The sequence below is a fragment of the Caloenas nicobarica genome, chromosome 1 (assembly GCF_036013445.1).
Source record: "Caloenas nicobarica isolate bCalNic1 chromosome 1, bCalNic1.hap1, whole genome shotgun sequence".
Lineage (NCBI taxonomy): Eukaryota > Metazoa > Chordata > Aves > Columbiformes > Columbidae > Caloenas > Caloenas nicobarica.
The window spans coordinates 66,845,412-66,866,747 of record NC_088245.1 but is presented as its reverse complement, the minus strand read 5'-3'; the positions used below and the strand labels follow the sequence as shown (position 1 = coordinate 66,866,747).

At 41.3% G+C, this 21,336-nt stretch overlaps 1 protein-coding gene across 3 annotated transcripts in view; it reads left to right on the top strand.

Moving 5' to 3' along the window:
• The window catches only part of CACNA1C (calcium voltage-gated channel subunit alpha1 C), a 485,027-nt gene that overhangs the window by 346,487 nt on the left and 117,204 nt on the right, over positions 1 to 21,336 (top strand). The gene's annotated exons all lie outside the window — the stretch shown is intronic.

Below are 21,336 nucleotides of genomic sequence, written 5' to 3'. Positions count from 1 at the left end.
TTCCTGTTCAGTTTAATAAGGTGAGTTTTGTAAGACATAGTTTATAAAATTAGTCATTTTACATCTGACAAGTTCTCTACAGTTTCTCACCATTGGCTTTTAATGACAGAATTACATACTATTAGCAAACTGACTTGTTACTCATTTCTTTTCTGAACTATTAATGAATATACTGTCTTCAGTGCAGTTGGCCCCAAGCGTCAGTTCTAAGGACAGTGGTTGCAAACTAGTCCCTAAGTACAGAGCATATCATTCTCTATGACATTGTGGCTTTGGGTCACTTTATCAGTTTTTGTTACATGACAGACCAGGCTTGGGAACAGATATCTGCAATGCATAGTGCTATACAGTGGAATTACACAGTAATTAGATTATGTGGTATTCAAGAAGAGACTAGACAATGCTCTCAGACACATGGTGTGAACTGTGGGTTTGTCATATGCAGGGACAGGAGTTGGACTCAATGATCCTTGTGGGTCCCTTCCAACTCAGAACATTCTATGATTCTACACCTCATTGAGAGGAATTGCTCAGGATGTGAAGGAAGGCTCTGGGCTGATTTTGGCCATGTACTGGGATCAGTGGTCATGCTAACAAGTCTCTGCACAAGATAATAGCAGAGACAAGCAAATGAGTCACTCTATGCCTGCTCTTCTGACATGTCCTCTCCATCTAGAGCACACTGTTGATAGCAGTATTCGTCTTAGCACCTATGGCCTGCATCTATGAATGCCAAATTAATCCTTCTTCTAGCTTTGGTGTACTATCCAGTGCTGTACCTTGGCCTTCTTCCCACCACAGGCTTTTTTGACTGTGGAAGTCAAGGGTCTCTGTGCTGCCATCCTTTGGTAAGGAAGCAAATAGCCTCTGGATACAGATGGTAAAGAGCAGTGTTTTCCCGCCCACCAACCCCAAAGCCAATCAGAACACCTGGATTCACGCCCCCATCTAGCAGAGTTGTGAAGCTTAACTTCTGGCCTTTTGTATTTCATAAATTACATTAATTTTTCTTTTCCAGTAGGTTGTTGTAATTTACTTTTGCACAATTGCAGGTATCATGTTGTTTAAACTTTATTGTATTTATTGATACTTCTGAATTTCAACCTTTATTCAGGTGAAAAGCGAGAATGTATTTTCAAAGAGCTTGGAGGTATCCTCTCCTAATATGTCATATTCACTTCACTGTCTGACGTGCTTATCTGTCATGTATGCCACATGGGAAGAAACTCCTGGTATACTTACGGTACCTATCTGTATGATTCCACATCTTGCTTATCCTGCTACCTGTGAACATAACTTCTGCAGAACCACCTCAGCCAACTCAGGTGCTGGAGACTAGTTTACTAACCAGCTCTGACAAGGCCTGTCTGCTCTCCTGATGCTGAGTCACATTGTAGCTGTATTGCTCTTGGGGCTTGGTAGACCTGCTAGAAAATGACTTGAATGAACACTGTATAACGAAATCAAATAGAGAAGTTGGGGTCTTTTCCTTGACATAATAGTGTCAGCTTAAGATAATACCACAGAAAAGCTGCCATGAGTAAGTGACAGGGTGTTTTGCTTGGGGTTTTTTTTGTGTGTGTGTTATCTACTGTGTTGAATATTTTGGCATTCATGCCAGCAGTCAGCCACCAGTAGGGTTAAACTAAAGGGAGAAAGAAGATATTAATTCTCTTCCAAACACCATCTACAAAACAAGCTCAAACTATAGGAGACAGTTCAGGCACGGTTGTAAATGCCCTCAGGAATCCCTTTGGCTTAATTGCCCCCAAGACGTTTGAATCTCACCTACTAGCTGTGCTGAGCTTGCGTTGCTGACAGTCCAATGTCTTCCTTGTCTTCTTGTGTTTAGCTCTTGCTGAAAGAGCTCAGATGCCTCATATGCAGCTTCAGTGTGCTTCTCTCTCAAGTAATCTTCAAAGCTCACTGCCTTCTGTCTCCAGTACAACATCCTGAACTCTACAGAAAAGTGTTACTGCCCCTTTCCAGAACACTTTGTTCAGTGACAAATTAATTAATAATGTTGACTTTTAAGGTGTGAGTCCTGAGCCTTTCAGATAACAATTCACTGAAGTACACAGGGCAGTTCAGACCTCCTAAAGCTGTTGTTTTAGTTCAACAAACTTCAGGGGTTGCCTTTGCATCAGTTATATTGCACTGATGCTCAGGAGATGTGGGCTTCTGCATGAACTGACAGTGACCCACACTGTTACTTCAAAGAAGTAACATCAGTTTTTTCTTCCTCATTTTTCTCCTTGGAGGTTATTTGCAGATAGGAGTTTGGGGTTTTTTATAAAGAATATCAGAAAAGTTCAGAAGTTGAATTAAAATATACTTATTAAACTAGAGTCTCAACTAATGTAAACTCTGAGATTCAGCAGTTTACACCATCTGGGCTCTGACCCAGGTAGTCTACATAAACTGAATCATCCCAAACACAGAGAACATATGTTTCCAGTCTCTGTCCTTGGCTGAAAAGGCAGGTTTGCCACCTTCCTACTCTGTAAAGCAGGCTGCCTGCTTGTCAGCATGGGAACTGCCACCTGTAGAACAGAGAACATGAAGTGCAAGGGAAGAGAGATTCACTTTCATCCCCATTTGGTTTGTCTGCCTATGCCAGTTAGAGTATCATCCGTCATATTTAGTATATGCCACTGCTTTCCCGAAGCTGTCAAACCTTGCCCTAAGTCTCCCTGTGTGTTTACAGCACTTAAGGAAATGGTCAGCAAGTCCAGGGACTACAACAATGAGCATCTTAGTGGAGGAAAGGGTGAGAATGGAAAAGAAATGCAGCCAGAGCTGGACAATCTGTGCAGCCTTTAACCGATGTTCGCCATAGCAGAGGTCTTGGCATTCTTCTCAGGCAGTTTACCAGTTGTCTCTCACATGCGTTGAGGGGTTTTCACAGAACAGACTGAGTTCATTCTCTGCGCTTTGGGAAGTGCATGTTTAAGGCTATTTTTCCTTGTTGTTTGCAAACACGATTTTGCAATTATGGCAGATGTGAGGTGGGAAATGTGAAAAGGCTTATGGGGGCTGTTTGTGTTGATGGTTTTCTTCTATGCTCCTTCCCTGATAGGCCTTCCACACAGGAATAAAACATTAATTCAACAGTGGAGAGAGACACATGTCGTGGCACAAAACAGCTACTGAATTTCAAAATTATATGATAGCAAAGAGAACTGTCCCTCCTGTTGCCACAGTAACTGGGAATTTGCCCTTTATTTTCCTTCCTGAGAGTGGTCTGGAATGCATCTGTGTTGCTGTGGTCAGAGGCAGGAAACCTCAATACAACCCAGATTCTCCTCCTATTGAAATTAATTGGCAAAACTCCCGTTGACTGCACTGGGGTCAGAAAAAAAGCTATGAATGGGCAGGGAGAAGTAATTTTATGTTTCTGACTGCTTAGATTTTGCCCTCCCTCTGTTTGCCTCTATTTCAGTCCTATCTGGTGCTGCCATCTGCAACGCATGACCACATTAATGTCAACAGAGTCTCTAAGAGTTATAGACCCTAATGTTTGGCCTGGAATCTGATAACAAAGGTGTTCTGTGATTCAAGACAACTCTTTCTTTTAGCGAAGTCATATCCAAGGAAGTACTGTAAATTAAAGAACTGATTTCCAAGTAGCTTACCCTACAAAAATTTAAACTCTAATCGTACTCCAGGGCTCTATTATTGTGGGACTGATGGCCGCAGATAATCAGGTTTTCATGTAGCACAGCAGAAAAAGCAGTACAAATCAATGTATTGCTTATCAAAAGCATATAGCAATACTTCATACAGTACATTAAATAATGAAAGGTATGGGAGGGAGTTCGACTCTACGTGCAGATTTATGCCTCAGTTAAAGTGGGAATAGAAATTGCCCTACTGAAGAGAAAAACTACAGAAATACAGGTAGATTCTAAAATATGTAAAAAACCTAAGCTGTTTAAAAAGAAATTGTTTTGAATCTTCACCTTCAGTTTGCTAACGTCTGAGTTCACTGCTTCTAAGGAATCATCTGCAACCTAACTTTTTGGTGGACCACAGATTTTGCCTCAGTCCTACGACGAGTGTTACTTGTGAACAGCACTAGTCATGGCTAGGCAGTAGAGTGCATTTAAACACAGGCTAATGAGAGTCTTCCCGTGGCAAAAATTATTTTGAGACAAGGAGGAAGTTTTCAGCTGCCAAACTAAAACTTTTAGAAGAAACCAAGACCTCCTGGACCACTAGAACTTCTGGAAAATCTATGTCTGTCATGGAAAAACTTTGTGCTTCTGAACATTGGGCCAGAAAGGAGAACAGGGGAGCTGGTGGTTCAAACAAGAGAAGAGAAGAATTTGAGAACTCTAGAAATAGAAGCCTCAGTAATTTCTACACAAACAGGGTTTAATTCCCAAGAGCTCCAACAGTAATTTGACTTTATTATATAACAGGGACAAAAGCGTGACCACCTTTCTCTAAAAGTTCATGCTTTTTAGGATTTATCTATCCAATTTCTCTTGAATTGACTTTCTTTTCCGAAGCCAACTTTTATGCCAGAAGGAGACATCGTTGACTTCAGTGAGGCTATGTACCAAATATTTTCCATTGACTTTAATGAAAGTCGTCACTGACTGCTGGGGACCCTTTGGAAAAGTCAGTGGTTTAAAGCTGGTTTGTGTACAGATCTAACCAGAATTCCAAGATAGAAGAACACCAATTTGTTCAAATCTTACATTTAGTAATTTCATATGTTAGCTTGCTCTGTGGCCTCTGAATAATGTGCTCAGTGTATTGACAAGGAAGTAGCTTATTACTTTCAGCCTGAAAAAATAGCATGGTGCTGTGGGATAATGTCTAAGGCAGAAAGTACATGACAGGATTTTCAAAGGCTTAGTTACAGGCTAAAATCTCAGGGTGGCCTAAAAAACTCTTGGTCCATTTTATATGATGAAATTTAATAGGGAAATGCACAGCTAGGGAATTAACATGGAAGAATCAAAGTGGAAAATGAGAGACAGTATATTTACAAGATGTCTATTTTAAATTCAGTCTTGACCATCACTGCTGTAAAATTCACATCTTTTTGCTCTATAAGCAAAAAGGTGGTGTTCTGAGTTAGTTTTTGTCTCTTCTTTAACAGAATACACTTGAAACACACTTGAACTTGTCTGTTAACAGCAAGTCAGTTCACCTTGGTTTATTCTAGTTTCATCTGCAGAATTTGCCCAATGTATTTCACATACATATGGAAGGACATGGGCAAGCACCCCTTGATAGGCATGTGCAGCTTGATATTTTAGAGGATTTTTCCTAGTGTCAAAAAGCAATTAAGAAAAAACGCAAGGTGCTCTCATGGGATCTAAGATCATCTAAGCAAAAGCTGTGAGAGGCACAGGCTGGAAAATGAAACCTTTATCCGTTTATCTGTTCCAATACCAGTTGGTGGTTTGAGACATCATACAACTTGGTTTGAGACATCATACAAGCTCATTTGAGACATGCAACCTAGTTGCATTTTGCTTTCTATGCCTAAATACAAGGGAATAAAAGCCAGTGTTGTAAAATGATTTATTGTCTGTCAAAACTTCATCTAAAGATGAAGAAAGCACAATGTCATCTACTTTTATCATTGTCCACTGATGTGGAAAATAATCATCTGGTAAGAAAAGATTAGCTGCAGTGCCAACAATTGTAGGCATTTCACAAGGGCACCTGATAGGTGTTTCACAAGGAGTTAGGGAGCTGTGATAGATTTATTCTCTTTCACTTGGAGACAGAAGGACAAAAGAAGTGCTTTTCGGTGTTCACTGCACTTCGAGTTTCTTTTCAGGGGAAAAAAAAAACCACCATGTACCCAGCTTCAGAGGTTCCAGAACATGGTTTGCTTGGACAGGAGTGACAACAACTCCCAACTGTGTGCTGTGCCCAATGCATGCTCTATAGAAAACAGCCCCAGCCGCATTTTTCTACCTCACCATCTTTTGAAGTAGTTCATCCACTGGTCTTAATATAAACACTACAGTTTAATGACACTTACTAAAAGACCTTTGTAAATAATAAGTCAGCTTTGTTTTTGTTGTGTGGTTGTTCTCATCTTCACAGAGAAGCTCAGGTTGCAAAATGCTGCATGGGTCTGTGCTACAGATGTCAAGCTTGAGTCTATAATTAGCATGCTGCCTAGAAAAAGCTTCTGGGACATTAGTTCTCACATTGGGCTGAATCACTCCTGCAGTCCTCAGGCAAAAATCCTACTGAGGTTGCTGGGGATTTTGGCTGGGTAAGGACTTGGGCCCCAATCTGTTTCATCTGAGGTCAGTAACAAAATATGTAAATGTCCACACTTGAAATTGTTGCCCAATGTGAGGTCTTGATGCGCCAGAGACTTCTTTGTGCACACACATTACTTCAATATTGTGTAATTGTCATCCACCAAAGGGAGAGCGTGAGATATTCAGGATCTGAAATCGCTTACAGGACTGAATAGTCCAGCTAGTACTGTTTTCCCGGTGCATAATTCCACTGGCTAAATTGCAGTTGTATCTGGCATAAATTTGACATACTGTCATTACAAGCGTTTTGCTTCCATACCTGTACTTAAGGAAATATGAGATCGAACCCAGATAAACTTTTATATCCTAAAAATGGAAAACCACATATATCAGAAAAGAATGAGAAAGCATTTATGAGGCTCAATAGTGATCCTGTAGCTAGCTGCAGTAACACAGTACCTAGGGCAATGATATTCAGTGCTGTAGATGAAAGTAAAGCTGCTATTTAAAAGCATCCTTTTCATTGTGTAAGTTTCTGTGCAGGTGAAGTAACAAAAGAAAGACGATTTAGAGTGATTCTGCTTCCACTTTTGCCTCATGTTCCATCAATGTCAACAAAACTATGATGCCAACAAGTGACTGGTGTTTCTGGGCTCCTTTGCGTAATTTAAAGGCACAGAAAGGCTAAACGATGCCTCCAAGGTCACCCACCCACTCAGTGTCAGTGCCAGAACATCTCACACCTCTGTTCTGCCCTCTAGACCAGAATTTTGACGTTGGTTTATATCATATAAGGCATTTACAGGTTTGAACACGTGGTTTTGAACTATTTCCTTCCCTGGGAATTCACAGTGATCATCTTGATCACTTTAATAGATACAATTTTCTTGTTCTCCTGAATGTGTGGATGGTTCATTCTGTGTAAATTAATCAACAGGTTGGTTGTGTTATCAGTAATATAATTTAATGACTCAGCTTTTATCAAAAAGTAGCATTTAGGCTCATTGTTCTGTAGATTTCACAGCTTCACGGTTTTTCTTTCTGGCTGAAAGGAAGCTTTGATCATAAAACAAAAAGCAGGCAACCTTTTGAAAACCTTCTTTCCTTCTTTACTGATAGTTACTGCTGAGGGTAGGTAAATCCCATCTAACGAAATGAGATGTAGAAGCAGTTTAGCTCAAGCCTGCATTTTATGCCAAAGCACAATATGGAGAAAACAATTTGTTTCCTTTCTTTGAATGGAGAGCAAAAGAAGAATGAACTGCTGGTATTCAGGAAGCCTCAGGACAAAGCTATGGCCAATGTTACAATCTATAATTCTGCAGTAATTTGTTCCAACATGGTATCAGAAGGCCTGATATTGTTTGGTGAAGTGGGAAAAGCATGTCTAGAAAGCAGAGCAGAGTAACTCTTCAGTTGGGAGGAGGCGGGCTGAATTCAGGCATGTGTCTGACTCCAGCAGCCAGCTTCTTGAGTGAGTGCTGGTGAATAGTGACAGCTCCGAGATAACTAACTGACCCTGAAAGGGTCACTGCAACAAGCATCTACCAAATCTCTGGGCCACTTCTGCTACAGTTGCATGGAGGAAGGGAGGGCATTGTGGAGAGTAAACTCCAAAACTGTGCTAATTTCTGCCTGCAGGCTCAATTTTTATTCTTACTTCCCTTGCAGGCATCAAAAGCTACATAAATTAGTTAAGCTCCCAGGCTGCTGTAGTTCATATCTCAGAAAAAACCTCTTCTTATAACATCCGCTGTGACTGAAAAAGGTTTGTGGGGATTTACACACTCTTTCACTCTCTTGCAGCTGAGGATCTGGCTTGTATTGTCCAACTTACAGTTTTTTCCAGCTTTTCCTTTCCCTGACTCTTGTACCGTGGAGTGCAAACAACATTACAGTGAGAACTGCTGCAGCAGTGATGTGTGACCAGTTACAGCGTTTAGAAACTGACATTGATGTTGATAGGGCATTAAGTTTATCTACTATAAAAGATATTTCCCTAGCAAAGACCTGTCTGGTGAGGTAACACCTCTGTTTTGCCTGCTGGAAGAGAGACTTATGTTGATGTAGGAATCCTCTTATAGTACTAATATTTAACAGAGAAATATCTTTGAAGGTAAAGCTTTTGACAGAATCCATTGTTTATATAGCTGGGGAAGACACCTTTCTGCAAATAAATTAATCTCCATCTGCCCTGTTGGAAAGTATTTCTTGAAGCTGTCAAGATTTCTCTACTGAAACCATGATTCCATTTCTCAAGAAAAGACATTAGAGGAAACAGTCTGTGAGCAAACTGCCATTGCCATACCTTCTGACAAACTGAACGTTCTTTATGTCCCATGGTTAGAACAGCAAAGAAAGCATTCAGTACCAGGATCTCCACAGAAAATTTTAGCAAAAAAAATGCTGCAAACATCCAAGTAATTTTTCAGATGCCTAACATGTGCCGTTATGTCTTTATAAGTGTTTTTTTAAACTGTGGAGTATTCAATCAGTGAGAATGACTCATGATCAGTGTTTGAAAATCAGCTATCATTGCGTATGGAGCCTTAAGAATCTCTTTGTTGAGAAGAAAGCATTGGTGAGCAGGACTGATAGCCGCTGACACCCCGAGGATTTTTTAATGTGGTATGAAGAACCGTTAAGAGAGAGGTTGTGATGTTCAGTAATGGTAGCTGAGGGGCATGAAACATGTGTTTGGAGTTAGAAAAATTGTTTGGGGTGAGAATTAGTTGTATTGCAGTAATGCCAGCTGAGATCAAAGCCACAGTGTGCCTGGGACTGTATATACACAAATTAAAAGTATGTGTATCTACTTCCTTTTTACAGGAAACCAAAGCTAGTATACATGGGGTTCAACTGCCTGAACACACTTATCTGAGGCCAATTTAGACACTTCATGGTACCTAATACCTTCATTGTGGACTGACAGATAAAACATAACAGTTGAGGCTTGTACTCTCATGGTGTGATAGTTGGAAGGGCATATCCCAGGTGGGATGTCAAAAATCCTATCTGATGCCTCAGAAAAGGCAACTGAGTGTTGTCAGTCTAAAGACATGTAGGAAAAATGTAGTGCAACTAGAACCTTCAATATGGATCTTGTAAGCAGAGTGTCTTAAACATGTTCTTAGTAGATAGCAGAATGCAATAGGACGAACTGTAATAGAAATTGTTCTGATATGAGTTTTTTTACCCCTTGGTCTAAGCATGTATTCATTGTGATCTATCTACCTATCTCTTTTTCTTCTGTTCTGTATTGTATATTATAAGTTGAAGATTCTTGTGCAGGAAGATAAATACTGAGGTCCAGACCTTGTATTCCTCAGCCCAGACCAAGAGCTCTGTGTGGGATGGGGTCAAACTGGGAAACCTCTAGGAGACCAGGACAGGCTGAGGGATGCAGGAGGTGCGTTAGCAGAACTTTCCTTGGGAGACAGTCACATCCTCCACCTTCCCTGCCCCTGACTACAAGGTAGCTCGAGTAGCCCGTCACTTTCTTAAATGGATTCACAAGCAAGCACACAAAAAGGCAAATATAATAGCATTTTGTTTTAAATGCAAGTGGGGTTAGCAAGCTGACCCTGCTGTTGTGAAGGCAGCGCAGGGGAGCCATGCAATGAGCTGTAGCTGACAGGAGGTCTGTGACGCTGCGATGTCCCTGTGGCAGAGCTCAGAGACAAGGAGTCTGTGTTACATTACACAGCTGAACTTGTAGGTGTATTACTGAATTCAGCCTGGAGAAGAGAAGGCTCTGGGGATACCTTATTGCAGCCTTTCAGTACTTAAAAGGGGCCTATAAGAAAGATGGGGACAGACTTTTTAGCAGGGGCTGTTGTGATAGAACAAGGGGTAATGGTTTTAAACTAAAAGAGGGGAGATTCAGGCTAGACATGAGGAAGAAATTTTTTACAATGAGCATGGTAAAACACTGGCCCAGGTCGTCCAGAGAGATGATAGATGCCCCATCCCTGGAGACATTCAAGGCCGGGCTGGATGGGGCTCTGAGCAACCTGATCTAGTTGAAGATGTCCCTGCTCATGGCAGGTAGTTGGACTAGATGAGCTTTGAAGGTCCCTTCCAATCCAAACTATTCTATGATAGCCAGTGATGGTGCAGCTGAGAAGAGCTGACAGCTGTGAATGGCACCCAGCCCTTCTCAGAGCTTTAGTGGGAAGCCTGGGACGCTTGCAGCAGGACCCCAGTAGAAGCACAGCTCTGACAGAGCAGCAGTCACACTCTTGCTCTGTGCCCACTCACTTCTGTTTATCGGGTGAGAAACTTCCCATCCACTCCAGTACAGCTGCTAATAGGATAAAAATCTCTGGTTGTTTTTGCTCCTGGGAAGAAAAGCAGGTCTCTCCATCCCAGTTATCTCATCAACAACATCAAGCCTGGAGAGGTGGCAGGGGAAGGAAAATGTTTCCAACTGAGGAACGGAACTGAAAATAGCTGTGGCAGAGTCTGCCTGCTGATTGAAGCAGCTCTTCGGTTAGCAGGATTGTAGAGATAAATCAACAGATTAGAGAATCGGCCTTTCAGGTCTTGAGGCCTAAATTCAAATCCAACTTTAGGGCCCGTGGGTGTTTGTAGCACTGCTCACACCCTCGTTCCCATTTCCAAAGTTCACAAATCACAGGATAATGCGTGTAACTTCTCCTTGTCCACTTGAGGAAGGACTGCAGTCAGACGTGTCCCTCCAAGTGCAAACTACAGAGGTCTTGTAGTGGACCCAAGGACAAGTAACATGGGGATCACTAGAGATCATGTTGAGGATGTTTCTGACTACATTAAAATCCATAGGCTGAAGTAGCAGAAGGGTTAAACATCAGAACAAGGATGCAGTGGCAGATCTGTGTGGATCCTCACAGATGTGCAGATCAAAATGTAAGTGTATTAGCTAGTTGTTTGAAGAACCACGAGCAGAATAACAGGGCTATGCCAGGTCACGAATGACTTGCTTTAACACAGCTGTGTGAGGGAAGCTTGCATAACACCTGCCCACACTAAGCTTAGCTCAAGCTGTTGTTATCAGTCCCTCACTCTCCTGCATGCTAGAAGAATTTGCAAACTAGGAATCTATTATTTCAAGGCCACTATAAAATGCCTGTTTCTTTGGCTTAGGGTAATTGGCCTATTCTCAATGCCCTACTCAAGAGGTGTGAAGGCTTTAATTACAGGTTTGACAAGCTGACTTTAAGGGCAGAACTCTTTAACTTCAATTCTTTGCTTTTCTCCTGGCTGCACAGTAACACACAGCCTGCCCAGCTAGCATGTCTCATGCTTCTGACTCATGATATTGTGATAATAGTGTCTAGTATCAGACTAGTCATTATGTTAGCAGAAGTGTCTGAAAGAACACCACATGCAGGAGCAGCACACAAAATCACAAGAATTTTATTTACTAGGCACAGAAGAAATGTAACAGACTAGGGTTTCAAAACAGAATTTTATGCACGTTGCAGAAGAGGAGAGGTGATTTCCATTTCAGATCATGAAGCTGGATAGAATCATTTCACTGTGATCCATGAATGCAACTACAGGGGTCCAGCACTTTCACACAGCCCTGGCTCCAAAGTGACCTAGATCTGATGTGTGTGTTGCTGGACCTGTCCATCAGCGAATGGAATTGCTTGGTTGTTTACCATCAGGGAAGGCATCATCCAGAAGCCTTCTCACACATCTCACATCAATACTGCTATCAGAAAATGCCTGCACTTGCTGAGAATTAATCTCTGTCAGGCACTGCCTGTGCAACAGGACTGCTCAGACAGTCAGGGCCTTGCTGCCCTCTTTTCTTGATAATATTAATGCTTAAATATTTTAAGCAAGTCACTCCTAAATTAAGTCTTCCCAGATGCAGGAAGCATGCACTGCTCTTCTAGCTTGCAAAGTGGTATTTCAAATGAAAATATTCAGTCACTTGTTCTTTCCCACAGTCCCTTCACGTGCAGCCCAGCCTCTGCCCAGTTACCCTGCCTGCCTTTTGAAATTATACAGCCTGATTTCTCCCTCACATTCACTTTTCCTTTTTTTTTTGTGATGTTCTGCCAACAAGGGCCAGCCTCCAGGAGAATAGTTTCCTTCTTCAGTACCAGACATAGTCCTCAGAAAGACCTAGCACAGTTCCTGCCTCAGGTGTCTGGCTGCAGGGTTGTGTGAGCTCCCTCCAGGAAAGATTTCCATTCTGAGCTACCAGGGCATGACTCCCCACCCGCTGCACCATCTGAACAGTCTTTGCTGTCCTGACATATCCTGTTACGTGCTCTAGCTCACAAACTGTAGGCCCCTCACCAGGTTTTCAGGCATCACACACCTTGAAATGGCTTGTGACACACAGGAATGTCATAAAACAGCTAGAACTGCATCTCAGTTGCTTTGAAGCATAGCAATCTAGGTGGTGAGCAGCACTCCCTGGCGAGTTTTTGATGACCAAAGCAGATCAAGTTGGAACTAGCTTCTGTAATTTTTTTTGCTTCTCCTGGACTCTGCAGGGAAGATAGATTCATAGGGCTGTGAACTGAAAGAACCGAGATGCTTTTGCTGAAGTAGAGACCCTCATCAAAGTTACTGACTCACCACACAGGTGTATATTTGTATGGGTGGGCAGATGCAGAAGTTCCCCCATGCACAGGAATTTCAGGAAATACATAGTCTGCTTTAAAACCACAGTTGTGCTAGAAACTTACATGCTGGTTGTTTTCTTTAATAACAATGCCAGTGAGCAAAATATGAATAGAGTCATGATTATTAGAGGGACAAAAGCCATCAAAGCAGGAGGGATTTTTTTCTTTCTGTTGTGAGTTTTACTGTCTTGAGGGCACTTTCTTTGTGGTTAGTTATTTTGTTCATGATCAATGTTTGTATCGCTTCCCAACACACCATATATAGTGTTTGCATCTCTCATGCTCATTTCTAAGGCGCCTGCCAGACCAGCCTTCAATAATAGAATCCTTCTGATTTTCAAGTGAGATGGTCCTGTTTGTTGTTTGTGGGGTAGACTCAGGCATGTATTTGATGGCACTGCTGCTTGTCCAACCTTCCTTTACTAAAAATCATAAAGAATGAGAGACAAATATTGCAGAACCATTCAGAATGTGCTGTTGTGGTTTGTTCACTATCACAAAATACTGTTGAAAGAGTCATAGATCCTCAATTGTTTTGCTTTTCCTTTTTTTCTTTTTTAATGAATTGCTTCAGAATTCTGCAGGGAACCAGAGGGGTTGTTAAAAAGTATTGGACTGACACCAGAAACTTACACTATAAACCATGTTCTGGCAAGTAAATGCCTTGCACTTTGGCACATCGGTTGTTGCTCCTAGCGAAGCAAACAATGCAAGTCATTTATCAGACAAGAAAGCCAGTTTAGGATGTCATAGGAGGATCCGGATTCAGGAGAGAGAGACATCTTTCGAGATCTGTTCTGGTAGCAGCTCCGTCACCCTGTGACCCAGCCCATCTGTCCTTCTTCAGCCCCAGGGATTAAGAGAATTAATTCCATTGCACTTGCAGGCAAACACTCTGCAGCGAATGGACTCCTATCACAGACTTAGATGTTTGCTCAACAGGGCAGCCAGGTACCCAGGGAGACTGCTTGGTTTGTCCTTTTTAGCAGAGAGTTACATGACTTCTGTAAAGTCTGGTTTTGGATGAGTCCTATATCCTGTGTTTACAAGACATTTGAGATACCACAGGGTTTGCAAAGAATACCTTTGCCCTTCAGGAAGGGAGGTGCGAAGAGGATTTTAATTTCTTCCTTTCAAATACAGAACAGAACATGTGCGAGGCATCTCTTGGCAGGGCCAGGAGTTTGAGTGTGCCCATTACGTAGTCCTCTGTGCAATGTGCATTCCCCTCACAGGCTGAAATGAACAAACATTTGTGGAACACTGGGTGTTACTGTCAATATTGCTATAAAAAGAAGAAAAATGGCAGCTGTTTAAAGTCGCTGTGGAGTTTGTTGTGCTAAAGTAAGATTAATTAGTTGCAAGGTAATGCATTCATAGGTGCTCAATAACCTGCTTGTGATAATGACAGATCTGTTAATCACATGCCTGCAGAGTTGATACATGTTGCCATCTCTTCTGTTCCTCTTTGTGCACGGTATAAATTCACTTAGATATTTCTCCTCAACATCATTGGATGTGTATGTGCATATGGTGACACTCCGGTAGGGGAGAAGGACATGTAAAAGCAAGTCTTTCTATATAAAAAAATAAACATTACAATTTATATTGTAAAATATATAATTTCTCTATGAATGAAACGTTTGGTCATACGACACTCCATCTCAGTATTGGCAATGTTCCTACTCTCTACTGCTCCATTCAGTAAGCTGTGCTACACTGCATCGGTCTTCCTTGATGCTTCCAGTGCCGAGCCTGGTTTTACTGTGATGACAAGCCTTGTTACATCTTTGCTGCTGGTTTACTGGTGTGATGATCTTTTTACCAAAAGCCTTTTTCTGTTTGACTGTAGTGGATACAACTGGCAATCACTTGATGGCTCTTTACTACTACCCTAGATTCTGTGGCTGACCTTCAGTGAAAGTGTGAATCAAGCTCTCTCCTTGCAATTGCTGTCATTTGTACATAACCCAAAAATAGGTCATACAAACCCTATATATTACATGTATTTAATGTAATATTGTGTGTATAATACTTGTCTGTATGAGCATTGGCCTCTGAGCCCTAGGTAAGCATTTTCCAGGTATTTTCACAATTTTTCTGGATTTCTTTTTTTTACTGTACTAGATTTATTGATGCATTCTATCAAACTTTGGGAGGTATGTAGCCACCAAGATCACACATATAGTTCATGTTTCCTTTCCTCTTCATCTGTAGAAGCTTTCCTATTGCAGAGCTCCTTCTTAAAACAGAAAACCCAAAAGAGTTCCCCAGTCATATCTAGTATATTTTCCTGACAAAATCAGGTGATCTAGAGAAAACTAATCTTTTACCTCTGTCGTTTACTTTCTGCATGCTGCTTGCATTTAAGAACATACTCAATGATTGTTCCCAAGACACTGTATGCATGTAGTAGAATGAAAGCTGTATCTTATTTAAATTAATGAATAAGATGAATGAGTGCAGCATTTCTGAAACAGGCAATGAGAAGAGGAAAGCTAGGCAATATTCAGGTATTAATTAAAATGAGAGCTCTCCACTGAAAATATGAGTTGATTGATATTCTGACAGCTGCCCATAGACTCATTCATGAAATGATGGGCATGAGAGGCACCACAGGAAGCAAGGTTTTTACTGGAGACAAAGTCATTCACTTGATGCACATTCCGTTAAAGGAAGCAGCCTGGATATTGCAATTTATTCTTGTTGTGCTTGATGGAAAAAGAAATCTTAAATCCCAGCTGGAGAATTCACAGGACTTCTTTGCTCTTTAGATTTGCTTTATAGTTCTGCAGAGTCCCGCTTGGGAGACATTAGCATCAGTAATAACTACAGTACTTAGCACTTATTGTAATGTGTTTTATCTACAGATCTCAGAGAGATTTGCAAGGTGAATGCAGAATTATAATTCTCCTTTTAGGGAAACTGAGCAGATGTGTAGAAAGGCTTGGTCATATGGCCAAGGTGACACAATAAGGTGACATGGTGGTGGAGTGACGTCATGTTCTTCTGACCTCAGATGCCAGCATGGACAAAAGGGGTGATTTAGACATATATTTTGCAAATTCAATACTTATAGAAATTGAAGTGTTGGAGAACTTGGAGTCTAAGCAAGCGATTAGAAAACACAATCGAGTGGATTGTTGCTTTTCTTAATTTGAAAACAGGTCTTTTTCAATATGAATGGGCATACTGTTGGACAGCCGCACTGTTTCAAGTGAGCTACCTAACCCAAGGGCATAAGGTAAATGCCCAGTCTGTCCACACAGTTGAGGGAGACACCAGTATGACATTCAGAAAACTGGTGATAGGAATCTGTCAGCCTCTGTGGCCTAACTCAAACAGCTAAACTGGAGATGTGAAAGTCAGGCAATGTGAATAGCCTCTGACATATACAGTTCTAAAACTAATGCCCAGATCCGCAAAGTCATGTAGTAACAGGTCCCGTTAAAATCTGTGGAAAATTTGTGCTTTGTCTATGTTTGTGGAACTGGGCACCCTTTGCCCAGGCATGATCTTCTCTGGCTATTAAATTGTCACAGTATTAAAGTGGGATTCAGCAACAAATGTAGCAACATATAATCCATGGAGATAAATCTGGATATTGGAATTACTTTCACTGCCGAGATGACAAATATGTCATAAATGCAAGATGCAACAGCGGTAATGATATTTCTGAACTGGGAGCAAATTATTCTCCAAGTGTGTAAAGGAAAAATTATCTCAGGGCTACACAGAAGGGTATTTGCTTGTGCCCGCTTTCTATTTCAGAGGTCAGAAACATGCCATCTAATAATTCATTGAATGTCCATGGGGCATTTTCTTGGAGGAGGGACATATGTTAGTGCAAGAATAGAGCTGGTATCAATGCTTGATGCCAGTGACATGGAACAGAGGCTCTCAAAGGGTCTTGCACATCTGTCTGTCTAGCCAGTCACAGGCTGCAGACTGTCCTTATTTCTCTCTGTTGGATCTCAGAGGTAGAATTACCATAACAAGAATAATTTATCTGATTTATTTTTGAGGCAGCTGCTACATAGCTTTTGTTGTTACTTTAGTTGCTGCAGGAATGCTATGTAAGTAGTATAAAATTGGAGTTTAGGTAGTCCAGGAGAAAAAGGCTACATTCAGAGATAAGCCACACTGTGACAAGATATAAGAGGTGCAAAGGCTTCAGAAGCAGCTGTAGTACTGGTACTTATGGTTTGCACTCTGTTGAAACTATGAGATACTTGCATGCCTTTAAGAAGTTTCTATGCTGTGCTACCTAGATAATATGTAACTAATGGGAAATTTCATCAACCGAGTGAATTTATGGATGCGATGATAAATTAAAAAAAAAAAAAAAAAGAGAGATTGCCATATAAGCAAAGCCACCATGATTTACCCCAGGAACAGGTACACTGTTGCCCAGAGAAGTTGTGGATGCCCCATCATTGGATGTGTTCAAGGTCAGGTTGGATGGTGCTTTGAGCAACTTGATCTAGTGACAGATGTCCCTGCTCATGGCAGGAGGGGTTGACTAGATGATCTTTAAAGGTCCCTTCCAACCCAAACCATTCTAAGTTTTTGTGAAATATGTAATATCTTCTATGGCACCTGTCCCTGTGTTGTTATTAGTGATTCACTGTACTGGTTCGGTTGAAACAAGCCACTCAGTCGGTGTGCTCGTTGCCCTGTTAGCTGTACTGCTGCTCGTGCTGTCATCCGGCAAAGGCCAACTGCCTGATGGAAATGCCTTCTCTCCCCTTTGACAACCTGCAGTCACTTAGGGTGGAGGGGTGAGGGGGCAGGGGGCAGGCAGAGTTGTTCTTTGCTGTCAGGAAGTCACCCATATAAAACATTGGTATTTAGTTGCTTGACCTAATGCCTTAGGCTGTTAGGTGGGCAGGTGAATAGTATGCACAGGGATCAATCACTGCCTTGCCCATGCTGCAGTTTGGACACTGAGCATTTTCAATGCAAAGTACATGGTAGTGGAAGGTTTAGTGGTCTGCTTGAAGGCTGGGAAGTGTGGAGGTGGGAGTCCCACAGAAGGGCAATGTGCCCTTTACGTCTGGCAGAACCAAGCCACTTGGGGATCTCTGATTTGGTTACAAGCAGTGGATTTCTTGAAGCTGACACGGAACCACTCCTGTAAGAGTACTCAAATCACTGAACACGCGTGGCACAGGAAGTGAGGTATGAGGATTTCCACTACTAAGATACTCTGTGCCCAGGTGGGAGGAAATCTGCATTTGCCTCTTTTTTGCTTTTGTCTCAGCTCCCAAAATTACAAGGAGGAAGTAGCCAGTGAGATGGCATAGTCTGAATACCGTGGTCCCAAACATAACTCTGGTCTGGACTAGAACCCACCATTTAGAAAAAGCATCTCTTCCTGATTAAAACATTCCTGTGGTGGATTTACCACCAGCATTCTTGGTACATGGTTCCAGTAATTAACTACCCGGACTGCAAAAAATGCCTGCCTTCTTTCTAGACTGGATCTGGGGTGTGGGCACAAGGTCTGTGTCTCTGAGAACTGAGTCAGATAAAAAAGCCATCTGGACAGTATTTGATTTCTTTCCTCTCATATTCAGTCCCAGTTTATACACACCTCTTCTGCAGCATCTTCCATTTTCAGGGTATGTTAACTGGCCTGAATGAGTCTCCCAGCATCTGCACTCATGATTATTCCCTGATATGGAAGGTGATGTGAGGTGCCAGGTAAAATAAGTGATTGCCCTGCTGAGAGCATACCATGTTGAGGATTACAGTCCTAATCTCCTGTCTGTCCTGACTTTAAACTTCTAGGCCATCATTCCTCTTATTCTTGATACCATCTTAATACTTTTTATTGTCCTTAACATTTTCTATCAGTGCAGTGCAATGAATGTCTGTGAGCCAGTGCCAGCAAGCTAGCCTGAACCACAGGAGTCTCTTCAGCCCCTGTGCCACTGCATCTGCATCCCTTGCTTTAATTTGGCAGTCTGACAGTTTTGAAAGAGTTTCTAGATATGGGAGTAGTTAAGGAGGAAAGCCAAGGAACCTCATTCAAAAACTGGCTAGTCAAGATTCTGACCACAGGGGTCAGGAGATAACCTTGTGATTAATTGTGATCACCTTAGTCTCATGAATTTCAATAGGTCAGACGGTCAAACAAGATGAGTTTTGCCATTGATATCACTGGAAAAAGGATTTTACCCATAAACTTAAATTCAACTTCCTGTTCTCAAAAGTCAGTTATAAAAAAGAGCAGAAAGCAAGGAAGAATTATCCTCTGATGATCTGTTATAATATTACATACTTCCATATACCTTTGGTGTTAATCTTGTACTTTTAATTCACATTATGAAGTTTTCAGACAGAAGTGGATGTCATGTGTAAGCTGAGTTCCTTGTTTTTTTCTTTTGCCTGTCACTGGCTGCATGTTCTCTATTGATGTCTTGTTCCTGGTACTTGACACTGACCATCTTGTCTATGAAAGGAAGCACTCCAGCTGGCTTGCCTGATAAGAAGAAAGGAAAGTTTGCTTGGTTTAGTCACTCCACAGAAACCCATGGTAATGTTCCACTGCACTCTGTGTCCACACTGCGTATATCTCTGTGTTTGTGTCTATATATCTCTATACAGACTAACATATAATGTACTTTTGTATATTTCTGCATGTGTGTGCCTTGCTTTTTCCGTTGCTTGTGCAGTGTCCTCTTCATGCACTCAAGATAATAAGCTGCCTTGCAAATCAATCTCTTGCTAATGTCTTCAAAATTGTTTTCCATTTGCGAATAAGCTCAAATACGTCTTGAAAGTGCTTTGTCTCATCTTCAAAGATGACTTGCAAAATATCAGTGTTTTGGGTTTTTCCTGAAGGGTTTAGTCTGGACTGAAAATTTAAATTATGAATGTTGTTTTCTTCTTACAGCTTACTTAACGGTTTCATGTGCATCAAAATATGAATTCAGCTGATTCCTTAATTAGTCCTTCCAAACAGATGAGATTATGAAAACATCTAGTATTTGGAAAGGAGCAGGCACCATTAGAGTACAGTATTTCATAGTTATGTCAAGAGTACTTGAGAGTCCATTATTTCATATAGTCCTAAGAGGACAGCACAAGACCTTTAGATTTCCCAGGACATGTGTTGCAGGCATGTGAATTGTTGGGATGGGATAAAGGAAAGATAGTTCATTTTGAGGGGCATTTCTACCATAATGCTTTCAACAGCAGGAACCCAGGACGTCTTTGGAAGAACATTTTGGTGTCTTTCTAGCCTCTGGAAGAAAACTCATTCCCATGCTCCATTAAGCATCTGCCCAGTTGAAATGCAGAACCAATTTATTACTTTCCTTTTGTGCCAAGGATCCACAAATAGATATGTTCTTAATATTGAGTAACGTTTTCTCACAAGCTGTTAGAAGCCCCTCCAACAGCTAACAGTGCATGCTTTCAAGTCTCATCTGAGATATACATCCAAATTCTGATACAGGTCATGTTCTGAAGTTCTACCAGGCATCTGAGAGATCTGTTTAACTCCTCCATCATTCAGCTTTAAGTATAATTTTTTCATTTGTTTTGTGTATCTGAAAAGGCAGGGGGAGGAATACACATGTTGGATCCTATTCATTGTCCAAACTTATGCTGAATGATTATATACTAAGGAGTTATTAGAGCTCATATAAGAGCTGGGAGCAACCAGTGGAATGGAATTTTGAATTTTTTTATGATCTGTAGAAACAAAATACTGAGGTTTGATAACAGATATGATATGTGACAAGTCCTTGAATCCAGATGTGATAGGTTCACACCTAGGGTTGCTTTCATTTGATGTTTTATCCATGACACCTCTGTAAAAGCCTAGGAGATTCTGTCTGGTTCTTAGTTGGTGGATGTCAACATAAAATCTCCACCATATTCCATATTCATTAGCTCCTTTGTTGGTAGGATCTGAATGGGTCAGAGAGTCTGAATTCCCTTCTTATCCCTATAGGTCAAGTTTATAAGCATGAGGTTGAAACACACTAATGGTTAGTATCCATCAGTATTATTTATTTGGTACTTGCTAACGGAAGCCATTATTCTGAATACCTGTCAACCTGGTACTTTTAATTTGCATTCTGCTCATCACACAAGAGATTGGGGAGGGCAGTGAGATGGTTGGGTTGGTGCAAGTAAAGGGGCATTTTTTTAAATGTCCCGTTGAATCAAGCAAAAGCTTATTTGTTGGTTTTGCCAGGTTCTCTAATTTTGGTTCTCATTAATAAAATTTCCAGGCACTAACTCTGGAAGAAATAGAGCAGCTGCTTCTTTCCTTTTTTTTAGCCTTTGAGCAACCCGTGTATATTCCTAAAGTTTACCTGTCCAGCCTGGCCTGTGCAAGGAGCCATTAGACTTGGTCGCAAATTGCTTAATCCTCAGGAGCTGCCACTGAGGGACTTCTCATTAAGCCAGTTCCTTCACTCATGTGATTCATTAATAGATGTGCCACATTC